General features: G+C 43.8%; 1 protein-coding gene across 1 annotated transcript in view; it reads right to left on the reverse strand.

The window, feature by feature from the left end:
* Window positions 1–21,272, reverse strand: part of SHF (Src homology 2 domain containing F) — a 63,681-nt gene extending 42,409 nt beyond the window's left edge. Inside the window, exons 1-2 of the mRNA XM_077939323.1 lie at window positions 21,122–21,272; window positions 17,130–17,176 (exon numbers count right to left, since the gene is read on the reverse strand). The gene's annotated coding sequence lies outside the window, so the exon portion shown is untranslated. The remainder of the gene's footprint in view (window positions 1–17,129; window positions 17,177–21,121) is intronic.
* Between the last annotated feature and the right edge of the window lie 91 nt (window positions 21,273–21,363).

The following is a 21,363-nucleotide window of genomic DNA, read 5'->3' on the forward strand; positions in this document are numbered from 1 at the left end:
TATGCTTTCTAGATACTCTCCGTTAAACAGTGGCGCTTTTCAAAAGCTGAAGAGCACTGCACCTCAGCCGAAGCCCAATATTGAGAAGGCCTTATTGCAGAGAGGTTTGTGGCTGCTATCTTAGACTTATGGAATGAACCACAGAAAGATTCACAGAAGACCCACAACATTTTAGAACCATATTGGCAGAAACAGCTTGGAATGAAAGGGACAAAGACTACATGAATGAAGAGACTTTTGAATTCCCAAAATTCCACCTGCTGTAATCAGACAGAAAACTCCACAGCTGAAAAACATGAGTTATCTCTCATGGAAAAGGAAGGATGACTTAGCAGAAACAAGAGCTCCAAGGTAGGGACCAAGAGTCATGGGGATGAGTAGGAATGAATCCTAATAAAAGAGTCTCCAAACTTTGCCTAGCTGGGTCTCAGAACCACTATGGACCAGTCCTATATTTCCCCTTTTTGCACAGGAGTGTTTATAGTGTTTATCGTATGCACATCCCACCATTGTGTGGTATGTGTGGGTGTCTGTGTATGTTGGGGAAGATAATTTAGCTCCAGTTCACAGGTGTTCAGATTGAGAGAAGCTGTCTTTAAGGAAATACACCTGAAAAGCGTTGTCTGCCTCTGGACCTGGTTTATATGCTGTGACTGGATTTTGAACGGATACTGAAATAAGAAGAGACTTTTGGGACCCTTAGGAAAGGAGTGAATATATATTGTGTAGAAAATTACAAATAATTTGTGGCCAGATGGTGGTTTAAAAATATATCCACAAATTCCTTGATACTCTTCCAAGTATCTTCTTCAAGATATAGAGCTTAATTTCTCCCCATTAGAGAGAAATTTGGATTTAGTGACCTTTCTAACAAATAGAATATGGCAGATGTGACAGTGTGTCACTTTCCAAGTGAGGTCATACAAGGCATTGCACCTTTCTTCTTGCTGTCTCTGTTGGGTCACTAAAGCCGGTTGCCATGATGTGAGGACACCCGAGCAGCCCTGTGCAGGGAGTGGAGGCTTCTTGGCAACAAACATCTGAGTTTGATAACTTTCATTTAAGCCTATGACTTTTTTTTTTTTTTTTTTTGGTTACGGAGTTTCACTCTTGTTGCTTAGGCCAGAATGCAATGGCATGATCTTGGCTGACTGCAACCTCCGCCTCCCAGATTCAAGCGATTCTCCTGCTTCAGCCTCCCAAGTAGCTGGAATTATAGGCATGTGCCACCACACCTAGCTAGTTTTGTATTTTTAGCAGAGAAGGGGTTTCTCCGTGTTGGTCAGGCTGGTCTTGAACTCCTGACCTCAGGTGATCCACCTGCCTCTGCCTCCCATAGTGCTGGGATTACAGGTATGAGCCACCACACTGGGCCTGTTAAAGTATTTTTCCTGTCCATCTTATGGACATGTATGTTGGACTGCTTGCTATTGTCCTGCAGGTTGTTAAGATTTGTTTTTATTTTTATTGTTTTATTTTTTATGTTTAAATTTTTTTTTTCTTTTAAAAAAATAAGAGACAAGTTCTCCTATATTGTCCAGGCTGGTCTCAAATTCCTGGGTTCAAGCGATCCGCCCACCTTGGCCTCCCAAATTGCTGGGATTATAGGCATGAGCCGCTGTGCCTGGCCAGTTGTTGAGGTTTGATTCATTTTCCTTTTCCTCTCTGTGCTGCATTTTGGATAGTTTATATTGCTGTATCTTCAAGTTCACAGTTAATCCCACCCAGTCTATTTTTTTGTATCAGATATTATATTTTTAATCTCTAGAAGTTCCATTTATATCTTTTTGTATTGTGTTTCTCTCCTTATTATGTTTATGTTTTCTTCTATATATAAAATATATATTTATATACATAAAAATTTTATATACATTAAAAAATATATATTTTTATATATATATATTTTTTCTTTTTGACACAAGGGCTCACTCTGTCACCCAGGCTGGGGTGTAGTGGTATGTTCAGGGCTCACTACAGCCTCAACCTCCTGGGCTCAAGTGATCCTCCCCACTCAGTCTCCCAAGTAGCTGGGACTGCAGGCACATGTCACTGTACCCAGCTAATTTAAAATTTTTTGGTAGAAATGGAGTCTCATTATGTTGCCCAGACTGGTCTCAAACTCCTGGGCTCAAGCAATCCTCCCACCTCGACCTCCTAAAGTGCTGAGATTACAGGCATGTAATCTCTGGCCGCCTTTTACATTCTTAAGAATATTTATAATATTTATGTTAGCGGTCTTAAGGTTCTTGTCTGCTAATTCCATCTTCCTATAGTTTTTAGATATATTTATACTGATTGATTTTCCTTTTGGTTATTGGTTATATTTTTCTACCTCTTTAGATATCTGGTAATTATTTTCTTGTTTGCCAGACTCCATGAATTTTACATCATTAGGTGTTGATACTGTGGTATTTCTTTAGAATGTTGACATTATTGTGGTATGTGGTTCAAATTGCTTGGGGTTGCCGGGCATGGTGGCTCACACCTGTAATCCGAGCACTTTGGGAGGCTGAGGCAGGTGGATCACTAGGTCAGGAGTTCGAGACCAGCCTGGCCAACATGGTGAAACCCTGTCTCTACTGAAAATACAAAAATTAGCCTGGCATGGTTGTGCACACCTGTAATCCCAGCTACCGGGGAGGTTGAGGCAGGAGACTCGCTTGAACCCAGAGGCAGAGGTTGCAGTGAGCCAAGATCATGCCACTGCACTCCAACCTGGGCAACAGAGTGAGACTCCGGCTCAAAAAAAAAAAAATTTACTTGGGGTTAGTTTCAAACTTTCAGGGCTTACTAACTAAAGCATGATCCTCTCGCCAGTAGTAACACAAACTACTCACAGCCCTGTGTGAGCTCCAGAAATTGTTTACTTTACTACATTCTAGTGGTCCTTTACCTGGCTTCATCATGTTTCACTGGATGCATACATAGGTTACTTCTCAGCCAAAGACTCAAAAAGATTCCTCTGCAGATTTCTGGTGTTCTCTGTCTTTGTAAACTGGGCAATCCCAGGGCTCACCTCATTTGTTCTCTTTCTTTCAGAGATCATAGTTACATGTTGCCTGTTGTCCAATGTCTGAAAGCCATTGTTTCATATATTTTATCCAGTTTTCTAATTCTCCATAAAAAGAATTATTATAACAGTCAATTTTTCACAGGTGAAAACGTAAGTCTGTTGACAGATTTTTTCATGACTTCTTCAATTTGATTAACAGTAACAGGATTTGGGGACTTCTAATTTCTTCTTGAGCCAGATGTAGTAAGATATTTTCCTAGAAATTGGTCTTTTTCTTCAAGTTTTTAAATGCTGTTGATAGAATTATCTTATTAACTTTTAAATCTCTCTCTTATTTATAGCTGTGCCCCTAGTTTCGTCCATATCTGCTGAAGTGTATATATCTGTCCACTGCTACCGGGGGGAAAATAATAATACTCTGCCTCTCTTCCATTCTCCAAATCCCACAGGAGTACCTCTCATTTATGGCATCTAGCGTGGAAAATGGTAGCAAAAGATTCTAAGAAATGCTCCAGACTTCCGAACTCTTGGGGATCACAGAAGAGAGATCCTGCGTTGCTAGTGGATAGTCTGGTGCAGTTCACTGCTTCAGGTGCTCAGCATCCATACGTAGCCTTTTACCCACATTAATTTTCAAACAATGAGAATGACAACATAATGCTTTCACCTCAGTTCTGTGACTATCTCTCTTGCAAATGAAGATGCCCTCACTATCTTCCTTGGAAGGAGATACCCAAAGTCTTATCAGTCATTTGTCTTCTCTTTATGATGGTCCTTCTTTTTCCTTTTCAGTCACAATCTTCCGTTGGTATCCTGTAACCTAAAAACTAAGTTATGAGGTTAGCTACCATCAACTCACCCTGAATGAAAGAGTAGAGGACAGAGGAGAGGAAAGTCTGTATATTAGTTGTACATCTATAAAACAAACCAGGGAAAAATATGTTTAGCTATTAAAATCTCTCACTTTTTATTTTTTATTTTTTTGAGATGGACTCCTACTCTTGTCACCCAGACTGGAATGCAATGGCACAATCTCAGCTCAGCTCACTGCAACCTCTGCCTCCCGGGTTCAAGCAATTCTCCTGCCTCAGCCTCCCAAGTAGCTGGGATTACAGGTGCCCACCACTACACCTGGCTGATTTTTGTATTTTTAGTAGAGACGGGGTTTGCCATGTTGGCCAGGGTGGTCTCGAACTCCTGACCTCGTGATCCGCCCACCTTGGCCTCCTAAAGTGCTGCAATTACAGGTATGAGCCACTGTGACTGGCCAAAATCTCATTTCTTAATTGGTGATGAGGCAGTAGTTGGTGTTGATAATTTCCTTCTTCCCCTATCCATTTCACATTCTCTATTCCCTCAGTCAGCCCTTCAACTACTCATAGCTCTTTACCTTATAGCATGACTTACACCTTCACTGTTAACTTTGTGAACTATTAATGGTTCTGATTGAACTGTGTTGCTATAGTCTTCCTTTACTTTTTGATGTGGGACATTGAAGTGTTAAGAGGCATCATATCTAGGATGAGTGTTAAGTCCACTGAGGAATTGCTGCCTCCTTCCTCCATTAGGGGGCAATGTAATCAACCTGCCATCAGGTGACTGTCTGGTGCTGCTGAGAAATGCTGCCATACTGGGGACTCATCGTTGAGCTTTGCTATTGGTAGCTTCAGCAATCACCAGTGGGAGTAGCCAGATTAGCCTTGGTGAGAAATCCCTATGGCAGAGCCCATGCATAACTTCTAACCCTGCTACCATGGCCACGTTATTCATGAGTCCGTTGAGCAAGCCCTGGGGTAGCTGGGGAAATAGACTGAAAGGCATTTAACTTCCTGCCAGTGCTTCCCATTGGCTAAACCCAATCAGAAGCCAGAGGGCAAGACAGCCTAGTGACACAGTCCACACAGGTCAGAGCAAGATGGAGAAGAAGGGAGAAGGGATCTGGAGAAAGAAACAAAAGTTACACAGTGTACTCTCTGTTGTGGTGCCTCAAGTAAGATTTCTGCTCACTAGACTGTTTATTCCATTAAGACTTTGTAGATGCTCATTGTTTCAATTCTGGGGAGACCATAAGCAATTAGCCAATGATAAGGATGCCTGCAGCTCAAACCACTAACTACCACACAGGCCTTGTGTCCCATTTCCATAACCGTAACCACACTGTCTGGCATTTATACACTGCCATGAGCCTGTGCCACTGTGAGATCCCATTATTCCCACTGAGATCAAGGAGCCTAGATGAATGTCTGGCACACAGTGTCTGCTCAATAAATGCTTGTTTATTGCATAAACACCTTGTGAAGTAGGTTTTGTTATCTGCTTTCTGTGTATTTTGTTGCAGTCAGCTGCCTAACCTTTCTGGCTCTCTTTTATCAGTTTCTCTCTTCCAGATCTCAGCTTGATTCCCTAAAGCTTAATACCACAGTCAAATCTATTACTTCCAAGCTCAGGAAGCGTAGTTGTTGGATGGGCTAAGCATCAACTCATGGAAACAGCAGCATCTGCAATGTTCTTCATTGCCTTCATTTCAGAAGTTGTGTTCTTAACAGCAAGGAGTGTGAATGCCTTTTACATCTTCGACAAGGTCAGGACTCAGAGCATGTGAAATGGAGGCCGGGAAACACAAGACTGAGGGAGTCCAGAGATTTGGGCTCTAGCCTGGTTCTACCTTTTGTGCATTGTGTTAGTTTCCTGGGGTGGCTGTAACAAATTACCATAAACATGTAGCTTAAAACAAAAGAAATTTGTTCTCTCATCATTCTGGAAGCTAGAAGTCTGATATCAAGGTGCTGGGAGAATCTCACACCCTCCAAAGGTTCCCTCCTTTTTGCCTCTTTCAGCTTCTGGTGGCTCCAGGCATTCCTTGCCTTGTGGCTTACCTAATTCCATCTCTACTTCCATCTTCACACCACTTTTTTCTCTTCTGTGTCTCTGTGTTCAATATCCCTCTGCCTTTCTCTTACAAGGACACCTGCCATTGGATGTAGAGTTTGCCCTAAGTCCAGGATAATCCTATCATGAGACCTTTAGCTTAATCATATCTGCTAAGACCCTTTTTCCAAATAAGATGATGTTTAAGGTTCCAGGGATTAGAACTTGGACATTTCTTTTAGGGGGTCATTATTCAACCCACTACAGGCACATCAAATCACATCCTTCTCTGGGCCTCAGTTTCCCCATATGTAAAATAAAGGGGTTGGATTGGATGAATCCCTAAACATGTTATAGTTCTCTTAATCTTTATTTCATGTAATCAAGGTTATATAAGTAATGTTACCCTAAACAGTGTGGTTACAGGAGACAACAAACAATTGACCACCGAAAAATTCTTCACGGCATAGCACCACAACGTAGGCAAGAGGTCCTACTTTAGTGTTGTGTTTGTAAACCTGGCCCCAGCCTTGGCTCCACGCTCAAGAAGGTGAAATTGGCTCTAACTATCAAGCGTCTCATCTCTGCTTCAACAGCTCACACCCACATGCCCAAAAAGAAGTAGGGACTTCTGATTCCTTAACAGAGGCTTCTGCAATCTCTGTCCTTGCACATATTGCCAGTGTCATCTTCTATTACCTTTAGCTTGCTGCCCTGTGGCTCAGAAAGCCACAGGGCAGATTTCATGACTCTTAGAAAAGAAAAGCATGTATTGAAGTGCTTTATTTAAATATAAACCACAGTCATAAATTATTCAGATATATATGAATAGCTATTTTTGGCAAAGGGAACCCCAGCAAATTTCAGTGGGCTCTAAAGAAAAAGCCATTGAGACTACGCTGTGTGATTTGGAGGCCTGCCTTCCTAGAAATCACCAAGGTGATAAAGGTGGAGCCTCTAGACAACAGAGCCATCTTGTAATTCTACAAAACAGATGGTGACCCTAAAACATTTCCAAAGGCTCAACATTTTAATGAGGCAGTAGGTTAAGATTGGACAATACCCCAAACACAAATCTGATAACACTTCATAACAATTTCCAAGAAAGACCCTTTTGTTTCCAGTGGACTCTTTCTAGCGCCCTCTCCTAAGCAGTTGGTTATATACTAGTTGGAAAGGGTAGTAATCTTTGTGATTAATGTCCAGCACTGTGGCTACCCAAAGGCACGACACTGATATAAGCATAGTTGTTGATGAACAGAGTTCTCCATCCTCTTTTGTCTGCTCACTCCCCCCCATCCCCATCCTCTTCTGCCCAACCATTTCTAATAGGGCATCCTCCTGTGACCACTTCTTTCTGCAACTCTCCCACCCTGGCCGCAGCTCACACATACAGCACTAATCAGGTGTCATATTCCTGGGGCCTTGCTCCTTAAATTCCAAGATAACCCGTTAATAATTTAAGGTTTTATCTTAACTGCTTTACAATCGTTTATTAACCTTTGCCAAGACTTGTGCTGTACCAGCATCAAGTACTTTATTGTTGTTTTCTATCTTCTGGAAGATATGAAAAGAAAAAACTGTCAAGTCAGTCATTCTGGTTTGTTGATCTCAGCTTCACAGTCTATGGGTAGAGGTCAACTCTGGTCCCTAAACTTTCCTACCCAGGGTTTGTGAATCTTCTTTCCCCTCATTAAATATAATCTCTTTATCTAAATCTCCTCAGAGGGAGCCAGCTAACCTGCTAATTTGTAGAAGGCTGTTAAAAAATATCCTTCCACCCCAAAATAACATGATCATTTTAATGGAGCTCCCTCAAGCTAACCTCCTTTATGATGAGACCCTGAGGCCAAGACAGGTCACAAAAGAAGATTCTCTGCTACTTCCAAGGCCCCAAGGTGTATCTGGATCTTCCAAGTATTCTTGCCAGAGAATCTATCTCATTTGTGATATAATATCCAAATCATGGCAAAGGAGCAATGGCATACGGGAGAAAGCAGTGTTGTGTCCATTTGTGCAGAATAAAAGACATACGACAGAAAGAAATCTGATGTGAGTAGGAGTGGGCCTAGATGGTGTGTCCGTTCAGTTGAACCCTCCAAATATAAATGTTGAGGCATTAGAGAGTAGGCAGACGACTTAGTCCACTTGGGCTGCCGTAGCAAGCTACTACAGACTGGGTGAGTTAAATAACAGACATGTGTCTTCTCACAGTTTCGGAGGCTGGAAGTCCAAGAGAAAGGGGCCAGCCAATTCACCTTCTGGTGAGGGCTCTCGTCTTGGCTTGCAGACTCTGTCACCTTCTCCCAGTGTCCTCAAAGGGCAGAGGGTGCTAGAGTGAGCAAGCTCTCTGGTGTTTCTTCTTATAAGGAGACTAATCCTATCTGATTAGGGTTCTACCTATGACCTCATGTAACATTAATTACTTTCTTAGTCCAAATAAAGTCACATGGGGGTAGGACTTCAACATATAAATTTTTTGGGGGAAAGGGACACATATCAGTCCATAGCAGCAGGGAAGGCTTAATCTAGACCTCTTGCTCTGTGGCCCAGAAGGGTGCGTCATACGTTCCAACTGGCGGAGCCAGTAATCTACTGTTCTGGAACCTGGGTTGGAGGTTTATAAGTGAGGCTTATAAGTCACTGCTAGGGGCCGGGCACGGTGGCTCATGCCTGTAATCTCAGCACTTTGGGAGGCTGAGGCGGGCTGATCATGAGGTCAGGAGTTTGAGACCATCCTGACCAACATGTTGAAACCCTGTCTCTACTAAAAATACAAAAATTAGCCGGGTGTGGTGGTGTGTGCCTGTAATCCCAGCTACTCAGGAGGCTGAGGCAGGAGAATCGCTTGAACCTGGAAGGTGGAGGTTGCAGTGAGCCGAGATTGCGCCACTGCACTCCAGCCTGGGCGACAGAGCAAGACTCCATTTCCAAAAAAATAAAAAAATCACTGGTAGGAGCAGAGAGGGAGCCCCTGGGAACATGGTATAGATGGTATAGTGTTTAGTGTTAGCATCACACATTCTGTAGCTTAGGGCCCATGCAGGTGTCGATGAAAAGAGTCAATATGAATGACCATGGCCCATTACACAGCCCTCAGGAGGTCCCAAGAACATGTGCCCAAGGTGGTCGGTACAGGTTGGTTTTATATATTTTAGGGAGGCATGAGACATCAGTCAGATACATTTCAGAATACGGTGGTTTGGTTCAGAAAGGCCTGACAACTCAAGGGGGTGGCTTCCAGGCAATAGGTAAATTTAAACATTTTCTGGTTGATAATTCATTGAGTTTATCTGAAGACCTGGGATCAATGGAAAGGAATGTTGAGGTTAAGATAAAGAATTGTGGAGACCAAGTTTTATTGTGCAGAAGAATATGTTAGATAGCAGACTTCAGAGAGAGAGAGAGTACCTTGTAAAATGTTTCTTGTCAGACCTAAAAGGGCACCTGGCTCTTAGCTGATTGTCTCCTGGCTCTGGAAAGAAAGGAAGGAAAACAAAGGGGAAAAGGGATTCTCTATAGGATGTGGACTCTTCCCCCAAGAGACTTTGTGGGGCAATTTCAAGGTATGGCAAGGAAATATATTTTGGGGTTAAATATCTTTTCCTTGTTTCATAATGTTATGCCAGAGTCAGATTGAAAAGTCAAATAAAACCCATCTGATGATATTTTATGGTTTGTAGGGTATGACTCCCTAGATCCCTTAGGTAGGAATTTGGGCAAGATAAAAAATCAGAGCTTAGTCCTCACAGGCCTGATTTTTTTTTTTTTTTTTTTTTTGAGACAGGGTCTCACTGCATTGCCCAGGTTGGAGTGCAGTGGCACAATCACAGATCACTGCAACCTCAAACTCCCAGGCTCAAGTGATCCTCTCACCTCAGCTTCCACGTAGCTGGGACCACAGATGTGCACCACCATGCCCGGTTTTTAAAATTTTTGGTAGAGGCAGCGTCTCCCTATGTTGCACAAGCTGGTCTTGAACTCCTGGGGTCAAGCAATCCTCCTGCCTTGGCCTCCCAAAGTGCTGGGATTATAGGCATGGACCACCCCACAGCCTGGGCCAACAGGGGGTGCAATTTTTACAGTCCTGGGGATGACTTGCTGGCCTCCAAAATTTTTTTATTTTACACATTTTAAGGAGTCAGGAAACAATCCTGAACAAGATGCTCTATTTCCCTTCACTTGCTCACTGATTCTTAAAAGTTCTTTAACACAGGGGTCCCCAAGCCCCAGGCCACAGACCAGTACTGGTTAGGAACTGGACACACAACAGGTGGTGAGTGGCAGGCGAGTGAGTGAAGCTACATCTGTATTTACAGTCGCTCCTTTTTGCTTGCTTTACCACCTGAGCAGAGCCTCTGGTCAGCTTAGCGGCCGCATTAGATTTTCACAGGAACATGAACCCTACTGTGAACTGCACATGAGAGGGATCTAGATTGCGCACTCCTTATGAGAATCTAATGCCTGATGATCTGTCAGTGTCTCCCATCACCACCAGATGGGATTGTTTAGTTGCAGGAAAACAAGCTCAGGGCTCCCAGTGATTCTACATTATGGTGAATTGCATAATTATTTCATTATATATGACAATGTGGTAATAGAAATAAAGTGCACAATAAATACAATGTGCTTGAATCATTGCAAAACCATGGAAAAAATTATCTTCCACAAAACCGATCCCTGGTGCCAAAAAGGTTGGGGACTGTTGTTTTTAACAGAGTACAGGACCCACATGGGCTACTTTCTGGTTTGTTTTTTTTTTTGAAATGGAGGAGTCTTGCTCTGTTGCCCAGTCTGGAGTACAGTGGCACAATCTCTGCTCGCTGCAACCTCCGCCTCCCAGGTTCAAGCAGTTCTCCTGTCTCAGCCTCCTGAGTAGCTGGGACTACAGGTGTGCACCACTATGCCCTGCTAACTTTAGAGACGGGATTTCACCATGTTGGCCAGGCTGGTCTCGAACTCCTGACCTCAGGTGATCTGCCTGCTTTGGCCTCCCAAAGTACTGGGATTACAGGCCTGAGCCACCACCTCTGGTCCCCAGGTGGGCTACTTTCTGACTTTAGTTTACAGTGAGGCAGCCGATTCAATTCTAATTTTTTAATTTTTTGGTGCTCCAGGTGAGGCTTGAATTAGATTTCTTTTTTTTCTTTTTTTCTTTTTTTTTTTTTGGAGGAGGGGAATGGAGTCTCGCTCTGTTGCCCAGGCTGGAGTGCAGTGGTACGATCTGGGCTCACTGCAAGCTCCGCCTACTGGGCTCATGCCATTCTTCTGCCTCAGCCTCCCAAGTAGCTGGGACTACAGGCGCCCACCACCACGCCCGGCTAATTTTTCGTATTTTTAGTAGAGACAGGGTTTCATCGTGTTAGCCAGGATGGTCTCGATGTCCTGACCTCGTGATTTGCCCGTCTCTGCCTCCCAAAGTGCTGGGATTACAGGCGTGAGCCACCGCGTCCAGCCTTGAATTAGATTTCTTAAGGATAGGTTTTGATCAGGCTGGAGAGAGGAAAACTGGAGGAGAGAGCCAAGGGAAAAGAGGTGGGGCTTTGGCTCTGAAGACGCTCTCTGCTGGCTTCCTATTCATCTGTACTGTATCTGTGCTGTTCTCCCTCAGGACCGAGCCTGCCTCTATCACGGCCCCGCCTCCCCATACCCCCATTTCACCAGGTTGGGCCCCATTCCCTCGTGCACTCCGGACAGTGATTTCTCGTGGAAAGGATTGGGTTGGAACTGCTTGCTGAGGTGGAGGGGAAAAGAGTGAAGCAAGGAGGTGACTGCACCATTGCATTCTATCTTCTCATAGGCCGCCTTCCAGTTTTTAATGCCACAGTCAGCAGACCCGCCACTTGGAAAGGTTCTTGAGAACTCAGCCTGTGGACTGAATCATGGGCGGATTTGGTAACTTCAAAGCTGGCGGCAGCCTGGCGGCCCTTCCCTGCTATTAGAGTTATCTTAACTTATTTCAGGAGAACTTCGATTTATAATACACTTATCTTCATTGCAGCACTGTTAGTGGAAGACATTTTCCGGAACTGGAACAGCCTCTTGAGATGTGACTCGGGATTGACTCAGTCCCGCAGTTGCAATGCCTCTATCAGTGTCCTCTGGGGTTTTAGGAGTGCCTGGGGCAAGTCTAGAAGTTACCTACTTTGTTGTGACCCTAATTGAGAAAATACCTAACTGTCTGGATTCACATCGAAGATTTCTACTCAACAGCAGTTGGGCAGGTCGCTTTACCCCTCTAAGACCCCATTTTTGTAAACAGGGTTTTTAAAAAGCAGTAACTACTTCATAGAGGTTTGAGAGGATTCAGTGAGATAATGCATGGAAGGCCCTTGGCTCAGAGATTGGCACCTAGTAAACTCTCAATAAAGGTTAACTGACATTATTAATAAAAATTGAGGCCAGGCATGGTAGCTCATGCCTGTAATCCTAGCACTTTCGGACATAGAGGCAAGGAGGACCACTTGAGGCCAGGAGTTCGAGACCAGCCTGGTCAATATAGTGAGACCCTGTTTCTATTTGTTTATTTATTTATTTATTTATTTATTTATTTATTTTTTTTTTTTTGAGATGGGATCTCACTCTGTCACCTAGGCTGGAGTGCAGTGGCACGATCTCAGCTCACTACAACCTCTGCCTCCTGGGTTCAAACAGTTTTCCTGCTTCAGTCTCTTGAGTAGCTGGAACTACAAGTGCCTACCACAGTGGCTAATTTTTGTATTTTTAGTAGGGGTGGGGTTTCGCCATGTTGGCCAGGCTGGTCCCAAACTCCTGAGCTTTCCTCCTGCCTCAGCCACCCAAAGTGTGGGGATTACAGGTGTGAGCCACCGCTCCCAGCTGACCCTATCTCTATTTAAAAAAAAAAAAAAATTACCTGGGTATAGTGGTATGCACCTGTATTCCCAGCTACTCAGGAGGCTGAGGTGGGAGGATCACTTGAGCCCAGGAGTTTGAGGCTGCAGTGAGCTATGATTGCACCACTGCACTCCAGCCTGGGTGACAGAGCAAGACCTTGTCTCAAATAATAATAATAATAATAATAATAATAATAATAGTTGAGTTTTCTGGTGATCATGTTAGAGCATAGTTTCTGTGAATATTTTCTCTCTCCCCTGTAAACCTCTGTCAAATTCCACTGACCCTATTCAGTGCTCTGACACAGAGCTTGACGCCATCTCACTGATACATCAACATTCTTGGCTGGGCTCCATGGTGCCGTGTTCCTGTGCTGGCCTCTCAGGCAGGTAGCATCCAGCTGGCCATGCGCATATTTACAAAAATATGACTCCTCAGAGTACTATTAGTTTTTATTAATTTAGTTTTATTTTAGATTCAGGGGGTACCTGTGCATGTTTGTTACATGGGTTTATTGTACACTAGTGGTGACTGGGCTTCTAGCATACCTATTGCCCAAATAGTGAACATAGTACCTAATAGGTAATTTTTCAACCCTCTTTCTCTTTCAACCCTCCCCTCCAGAGTGCTATTCTTTATCTAATATTTCTTTCTTATCTCCAACAGTGTTCCTAAAAGATGACAATAATAATAATAGTAGTAATAATATCTAACACTTATTAAGAGCTACTGTGTGCTACAGACCTTTTTGAAGATAAGGGATACTGAGGTAGGGCGTGGTGGCTCACATCTATAATCCCAGCACTTAGGGAGGCGGAAGTAAGAAGATTGCTTGAGGCTGGGAGTTTGAAACCAGCCTGGGTAACATAGTGAGCCTCCCATCTCTACAAAAAATTAAAAACATTAGCAAAGTGTGGCAGTGCGTGCCTGAGTCCCAGCTATTCAGGAGGCTGAGGTGGGAGAATCAGCTGAGCCCAGGAGTTCCAGCCTACAGTAAACTACGATCATGCCCCTGTACTCCAGTCTGGGCAACAGAGTGAGACTCTGTCTATAAAATAAATAAGTTAATTAATTAATTAAATAGAAGTAAGAGATAGTTAGAAGATGAATTTTAAAAAGATAATACCTTAAATGGAGAAAATGTATTTAGCATTTAATTTGACTATATAATTATTAATGAATACATTAATAATTTTTTGGTTTGAACTTTAGAGTTATTTGGCAAAAAGGCTTGCTTTCCTACTTATAATCAACAAATTTGCCTCCAATGACCCCTATTAACTTACTGTGTAATATATAACTTATTGTATGTGATATACATATAACGTATTATATGCAACAGACCTGAAGAGCAATTTTCCTTGGAAAATGGGCCATATCATCCTGTGAGTTTTGTTAATCACAAAGAGATCTCCTTCTTTTGACGAAAAATTCAAACTTGGGACTTATCATTTGGGAAAAGGGTCTCCTTCTAATTTCTCTTTATAAGACAATCATTGTCACAGACATAATGTTCATTTCCCTTGAGGAAAAAACAGCTCTTGACAAGAAGAAATATGGTATCAGCAAAGAACCTGCTGCTGCAAATTTGTTAAAAACCAGACTAAATATTCTGTTTCGATTTCTAAATCAAATACATAGGAGGATACACAGGGATCTATAAACTGATGAGTCAAGTATCCTTGCACCTGATGTCTCAAGTGAATTTTGTGTTTTGTGTGACATATACATATATTTCACTTGCTTAGAAACAAAGTTGGGTTTCTAAAAAATCTTTCCTTTTTTTAACTTTTATTTTACTTTTTTTTAGACAGGGTCTCGCTCTGTCACCCAGGCTGGAGTGCAGCGACGTGATCTCAGCTCACTGCAACCTCCGTCTCCTGGGTTCAAGCGACTCTTGTACCTCAGTCTCCTGAGTAACCGGGATTACAGGTGTGTACCACTATGCCTGGTTCATTTTATTTTTATTTTTATTTTTAGTAGAGATGGGGTTTCATCATGTTGGCCAGGCTGGTCTTGAACTCCTGACCTCAAATAATACACCCGCCTAGGCCTCCCAAAATGCTGGGGTTATAGGGCTGAGCCACCCTGCCCAGCTTTCCTTTTTTTAACTTTTATTTTAAGGTCAGGAGTACATGTGCAGGTTTGTTACATTAGTTATTTTTCGTGATCCTCTCTCTCCTCCCACCTTCCTACAGGCCCCACTGTGTGTTGTTCTCCTCTGTGTATCCATGTATTTTCATCAGTTAGCTCCCATTTATAATTGAGAGCATGTGGTATTTAGTTTTCTGTTTCTGCCTTAGTTTGTTAAGGATAATGAACGGTCTCCAGCTCCATCCATGTCCCTGAAAAGGACATAATCTTATTCTTTTATTTACGGCTGCATAGTATTCCATGGTGTATATGTACCACCTGATCTTTATCTAATGTGTCATTGATGGGCATTTAGGTTGATTCCATGTCTTTGCTATTGTGAATAGTGCTGCAATGAACATACATGTGCACATGTCTTTTTTTTTTTTTTTTTTTTTTGAGATGGAGTCTTGCTCTGTTGCCCAGGCTGGAGTGCAGTGGCATGATCTTGGCTCACCACAAGGTCTGCCTCCTGGGTTCATGCCATTCTCCTGCCTCAGCCTCCCGAGTAGCTGGGACTACAGGTGCCTGCCACCATGCCCAGCTAATTTTAGTTTTGTATTTTTAGTAGACACGGAGTTTCACCCTGTTAGCCAGGATGGTCTTGATCTCTCCTGACGTCATGATCCGCCTGCCTCGGCCTCCCAAAGTGCTGGGATTACAGGCATGAGGTGTCTTTTTTGTGTATGTGTGTGAGACAGAGTTTTTTACTCTGTCGCCCAGGCTGGAGTGCAGTGGTGTGGTCTTGGCTCACTGCAACCTCCGTCCCCTGGGTTCTAGCAATTATCCTGCCTCAGCCTCCCTAGTAGCTGGGATTTACAGGTGTGCGCCATCATGCCCTGTTAATTTTTGTATTTTTAGTAGAGACAGAGTTTTGTATGTTGGCCAGGCCGATCTTGATCTCCTGACTTCAAGTGATCCGCCTGCCTCAGCCTCCCAAAGTGCTGTGATTACAGGCATGAGCCACCGCGCCCTCGTGCATGTGTCTATAATAGAATGATTTATATTCCTTTGGTTACACACCCAGTAATGGGATTGCTGGGCCAAATGGTATTTCTGTCTTCAGATCTTGGAGGAATCGCCACACTGTCTTCCACAATGTTTGCACTAATTTACACTCCCACCAACAGTGTATAAGCATTCCTTCTTCTCCACAACCTCACCAGCTTCTGCTATTTTTTGACCTTTTAATAATAGCCATTCTGAATGGGATAAGATGGTAAAAAGATCTTTTCTTGATGGTCAAATTTGCACAGATTAAAGTAAAATAAAAGCTGTGTTGTAGTTGCGAATTAAGTACTGAATATTTGCATCCTGCCAAAATACATATTTTGGAGCCCTAACCCCCAGTGTGATGGTATTTGGAGATGGGGGTCTTTGGGGGGTAATTAGGTTTAGATGAGGTCACCAGGGTGAGGTGTTAATGATGGGATTCTGTGACCTTACAACATGGCTGGGCACCATGGCTCATGCCAGTAATCCTGGTACTTTGGGAGGCTGAGGCAAGAGGATCACTTGAGGCCAGGAGTTTGAGACCAGCCTGGCCAGCATAATAAGACTCCATTTCTATTAAAAAAATGAAAAAAGAAGAGGAGATACCAGAGAGCTTACTCTTCCTCTCCATCACATGAGGACACAGAGAGGAGGCGCTGTCTAAAAGCCCTTACCAGAACCTAACCATGGTGGCGGCCTGATCTTGGATTTCCAGCCTCCAGAACTGTGAGAAAAAATGTTCTGTTGTTTAAACCACTCAGTCTATGGTCTTTTGTTATGGCAGCTAATATACCAATAAACTTTCCAAACCATGATTCCCTTTTGTTGGTGGATGTTTTCACATGCAATTAGTATTTGTGTTGAAACTCTATGACCTGGCTGCCCATTTGTTTCTGGCCTCTTGGACCTGAGAACAGATTTGACTTCACCAGTTTCGACCTCTGTTCTCATGCCTTAAATATGGCCTCAGGCAGGGGTATCTAATCTTTTGGCTTTCCTGGGCCACATTACAAGAAGAATTGTCTTAGGCCATGTATAAAACACATTAACACTAACGACAGTTGATGAGCTTAAAAAAAAATCACAAAAAAATCTCTTAATGTTTTAAGAAAATTTAGGAGTTTGTGTTGGGCTGCATTCAAAGTGTCCTGGGCTGCAGGTGGCCTGTGGACACAGGTTGGATAAGTTTTGCCTAGGGGTTCCTGTCTGGTTCCCTCAGCCCAAACCCAACCCCAGCCAGCCCCTGGTCCCACCCTGTTGAGCTTACCTCTGGCCTCCAGGTAAAGGATCAGAAGATGAGATTGCATCTGGAGCCTAGAAGGTACAAAGAAACAAGGAACACGGCATGGTAGGATAAACATTGAATCTAAATTTAGGAAAAGAAAAAGAGGGGAGAGCCACAGGAAGGAGGAGAGACAAGAGAGAAAGAACATGTATGTATGTATGTATGTATGTATGTATGTATGTATGTATTTATTTTTCTGAGACGGACACCCAGGCTGGAGTGCTGTGGTATGATCTCGGCTCACTGCAACCTCTGCCTCCCAGGTTCAAGTGATTCTCCTGCCTCAGCCTCCCAAGTAGGGGGGATTACAGGCACCTGCCACAACACCTGGATAATTTTTGTATTTTTAGTAGAGACGGGGTTTCACCATGTTGGCCAGGCTGGTCTCAAACTTGTGACCTTGTGATCCACCCACGTCGGCCTCCCAAAGTGCTGGGATTACAGGCTTGAGCCACCTCGCCTTGCCAGAAAGAACTTTTATTAAACATGCAACAGGCAATGTGTCAAAGGCTTTCATTTGGTTCTTTCATTTAATGAATGACCTAATTTCATTTAGTTCCACAGCTCCGTGAAGATGCCATTGTCATTTTCCTTTTAAATGTCAAATAGTGGCCGGGTGCGGTGGCTCCCAGCACTTTGGGAAGCCGAGACGGGCAGATTACGAGGTCAGGAGATCGAGACCATCCTGGCTAACATAGTGAAACCCCGTCTCTACTAAAGAATATAAAAAATTAGCTGGGCGTGGTGGCGGGCACCTGTAGCCCCAGCTACTCGGGAGGCTAAGGCAGGAGAATGGTGTGAACCCGGGAGGCAGAGCTTGCAGTGAGCCGAGATTGCACCACCGCACTCCAGTCTGGGCAGCAGAGCAAGACTGTCTCAAAAAAAAAAAAAAAAAAAAAAGTTAGATAGTTTGTCCAAAGGTTTTGCCATAGGTGGTAAATGTGAGATTCCCTGGGGTAAAACAAACACCTCTGTGGGGCTACAGAGGATGTGGGCAAGAAAAAGCTAGATTTCACCTTGATGATGAAGAACTTGTGTATCCAGGTTCTTTCCACTGCCCCAGGCTGCCTTGGTCATTGTTAGCTCTGCAGCCTGGAGAACAGGACCTCACCACTCTGAGGCTGCATTTCTATATCTTGAAAATGAGAGAATTGCTGGGCATGGTGGCTCATGTCTGTAATCCCAGCACTTTTGGAGGCTGAGGCAGGAGGATTGCTTGAGCCCAGGAGTTTGAGACCAGCCTGGGCAGCATAGTGGGATCCTACCTCTACAAAAGCATTAAAAAGTTAGTCAAGTGTGGTGGCACAGGCCTGTACTCCCAGCTACACAGAGGCTGAGATGGGAGAATCCCTTGATCCAGAGAGGTTGAGGTTGCAGTGAGCTGAGATTGTGCCACTGCATTCCAGCCTGGGCGATGGAATGAGACCTTGTATCAAAAAAAAGAAAAGAAAAGAAAGCTGGGCGTGGTGGCTGACGCCTGTAATACTAGCACTTTGGGAGGCCGAGGTGGGAGGATCACGAGGTCAAGAGATCGAGACCATCCTGGCCAACATGGTGAAATCCTGTCTCTACTAAAAATACAAAAATTAGCTGGGCGCGGTGGCAGGTGCCTGTAGTCCCAGCTACTTGGGAGGCTGAGGCAGGAGAATCACTTGAACCCGGGAGGCAGAGGTTGCAGTAAGCGAAGATTGTGCCACTGCACTCTAGCCTGGTGACAGAGCGAGACTTTGTCTCAGAAACAAAAAAAACAAACAACAACAAAAAAAAAAAAAAAGAAAGAAAAAGACAAGAAAATGGAGGAATACATAAATATTTGCCACACTACTTCAGAAGGCTAGTGTGAAGATCTGGTGTGTCAATGTAAAGGAATGAAATGCATGGGAGGCAAAAAACCCATACAGATTCACTTCAACAGCTGGTCATAGTTTCCGTTCCAGGGAGGTTACCATACAGCTTGGGGAACATAACATAAATCAAGTAATAAGAATACATATGTGACTGAGTTTATATCCACCTGGATGTGACCACAGTACCCTTGCCTTCTGGGGATACCTCATCCTTCAATATTTAAATAAAATCATTTGGAACTCACATATTCTGTATGAGAAAAATCACCATCACTCCCAGTATTTCTGATAATTCTTTATCTTTTCAATAAATAACCTTTACACACTTTTGGTGTGCTAGATCCTAGGGTCTCTGCCATCACGGAGCTTCATAGCCAAAGAACCAATCAAGATAATTTGCTAAACACAATTCTTGATGAGGAATTCTACTGTCACTTTTTTTTTTTTTTTTTTTGAGACGGAGTTTGGCGCTTGTTGCCCAGGCTGGAGTGCAATGGCGCCATCTTGACTCACTGCAACTTCCGCCTTCCAGGTTCGAGTGATTCTCCTGCCTCAGCCTCCCAAGTAGCTGGGATTACAGGTGTGCACTGCCACACCCAGCTAATTTTGTATTTTTAGTAGAGACCACGTTTCACCATATTGGCCAGGCTGGTCTTGAACTCCTGACCTCAGGGTATCCACCTGCCTCAGCCTCCCAAAGTGCTGGGATTACAGGCATGAGCCACTGCGCCTGGTCCTCTACTGTCACCTTTGTACACACTTTTTTCCCCCTCCAGGCTACATTAAAAGACAACAATAAGACAAACAGTAATATTAGAGAGGAATACAGAAGATGCCATATCACTGACACATGAATAGCTCAGGCAATATAAGAGGACAGTGAGCTCATGGCGGCGGGGCGGGGGGTTTGAACTAGAGTCCAGAGGCTTTCAGGAAAAGGAAGGTCCTGAGTTGAATTTTAAAGGATGGGTGGTACAGAAACAGGAAGAGGGGGAAGGCACAGGAGGCTAGGGGAGGAGTACTAAAGAGTCATGATTAACAGCAAGGACTTTGGACACAAATCCAGCTCTGTCACCTGCTCACTTGGTGACTTTAGCAAATTACTTCATTTCTCTAAGCCTGAGTTTCCTTATCTGGAAAACAGTAATGGTACCTTCCTTAAAAGTTTGTGGTCAGAGTTAAATGAGAAAATGCATGTAAAAGTGCCTGAAATAGAAGAGAACAATCTTGCTTAAGGGAAAATAAGAAGTGAAAGATCTATGTTAGGGTCTTTACACTTATATACACATACATATTTTTTGATATATATATATTTCTTTGAGACAGGGTCTCGCTCTGTCACCCAAGCTGGAGAGCAGTAGCAGGATCTCAGCTTACTGCAACCTCTGCCCCCTGGGCTTAAGTGATCCTCCTACCTCAGCCTCCTGAGTAGCTGGGACTACAGACATGCGCCACCATGCCCAGCTATTTTTTTGTATTTTCAGTAAAGACAGGGTCTCACCATGTTGCTTAGGCTGGTCTCGAACTCCTGAGCTCAAGTGATCCGCCCGCCTCAGCCTCCCAAGGTGCTGGGATTACAGGCATGAGCCACTGTGCCCAGCCATTAGCTAATTATTAAAATAATACTTTTGGATCACCTGATACAAGCGGCTTTTTCCCTGTATTTTTGTTCTAGTTTAATGTTTCCACCAATCTTGTAGGCAGATACGATGATCATAAATAAAATCATTAAATCATTTTGAATGCACATCTTCCGTGTAATGAGAAAAATCACTGTCACCCCCAATATTTCCGAGAATTCTTTTTTTTTTTGAGACGGAGTTGCCGCTCTTGTTGCCCAGGCTGGGGTGCAATGGTGCGATCTCAGCTCACTGCAACCTCTGCCTCCCGGGTTCAAGTGATTTTCCTGCCTCAACCTCCTGAGTACCTGGGATTACAGGCACCTGCCACCACATCCTGCTAATTTTTGTACTTTTAATAGAGATGGGGTTTCACCATGTTGGCCAGGCTAGTCTTGAACTCCTGACCTCAAGTGATCCACCTGCCTCAGCCTCCCAAAGTGCTAGGATTACAGGCCTAAGCCACTGTGCCCGGCCCCTCTGAGAATTCTTTATCTTTTCTACTTACCGTCTCTCCTTCTTATACCTCGCAGGGCCCTCCCCGACAAGCTGTGCCATAGGGAGCTCTGGGAGGAAAGATCGCCTCCAGAACACCTGTGAGGCCACCTCAGTCCTCGCTGAGCTGAACTGGTGACCCAGACAACACTATGGGCAGAGAGCACTGGTCACGTGCTCAGTTGTAGAGCTTCAGTGTCTACCACAACCTCCTACAGTTATAGCCTTACCAGTCTGTGGAGCTGAATCTTCATT

This window comes from Macaca mulatta, chromosome 7 (genome assembly GCF_049350105.2).
Source record: "Macaca mulatta isolate MMU2019108-1 chromosome 7, T2T-MMU8v2.0, whole genome shotgun sequence".
NCBI lineage: Eukaryota > Metazoa > Chordata > Mammalia > Primates > Cercopithecidae > Macaca > Macaca mulatta.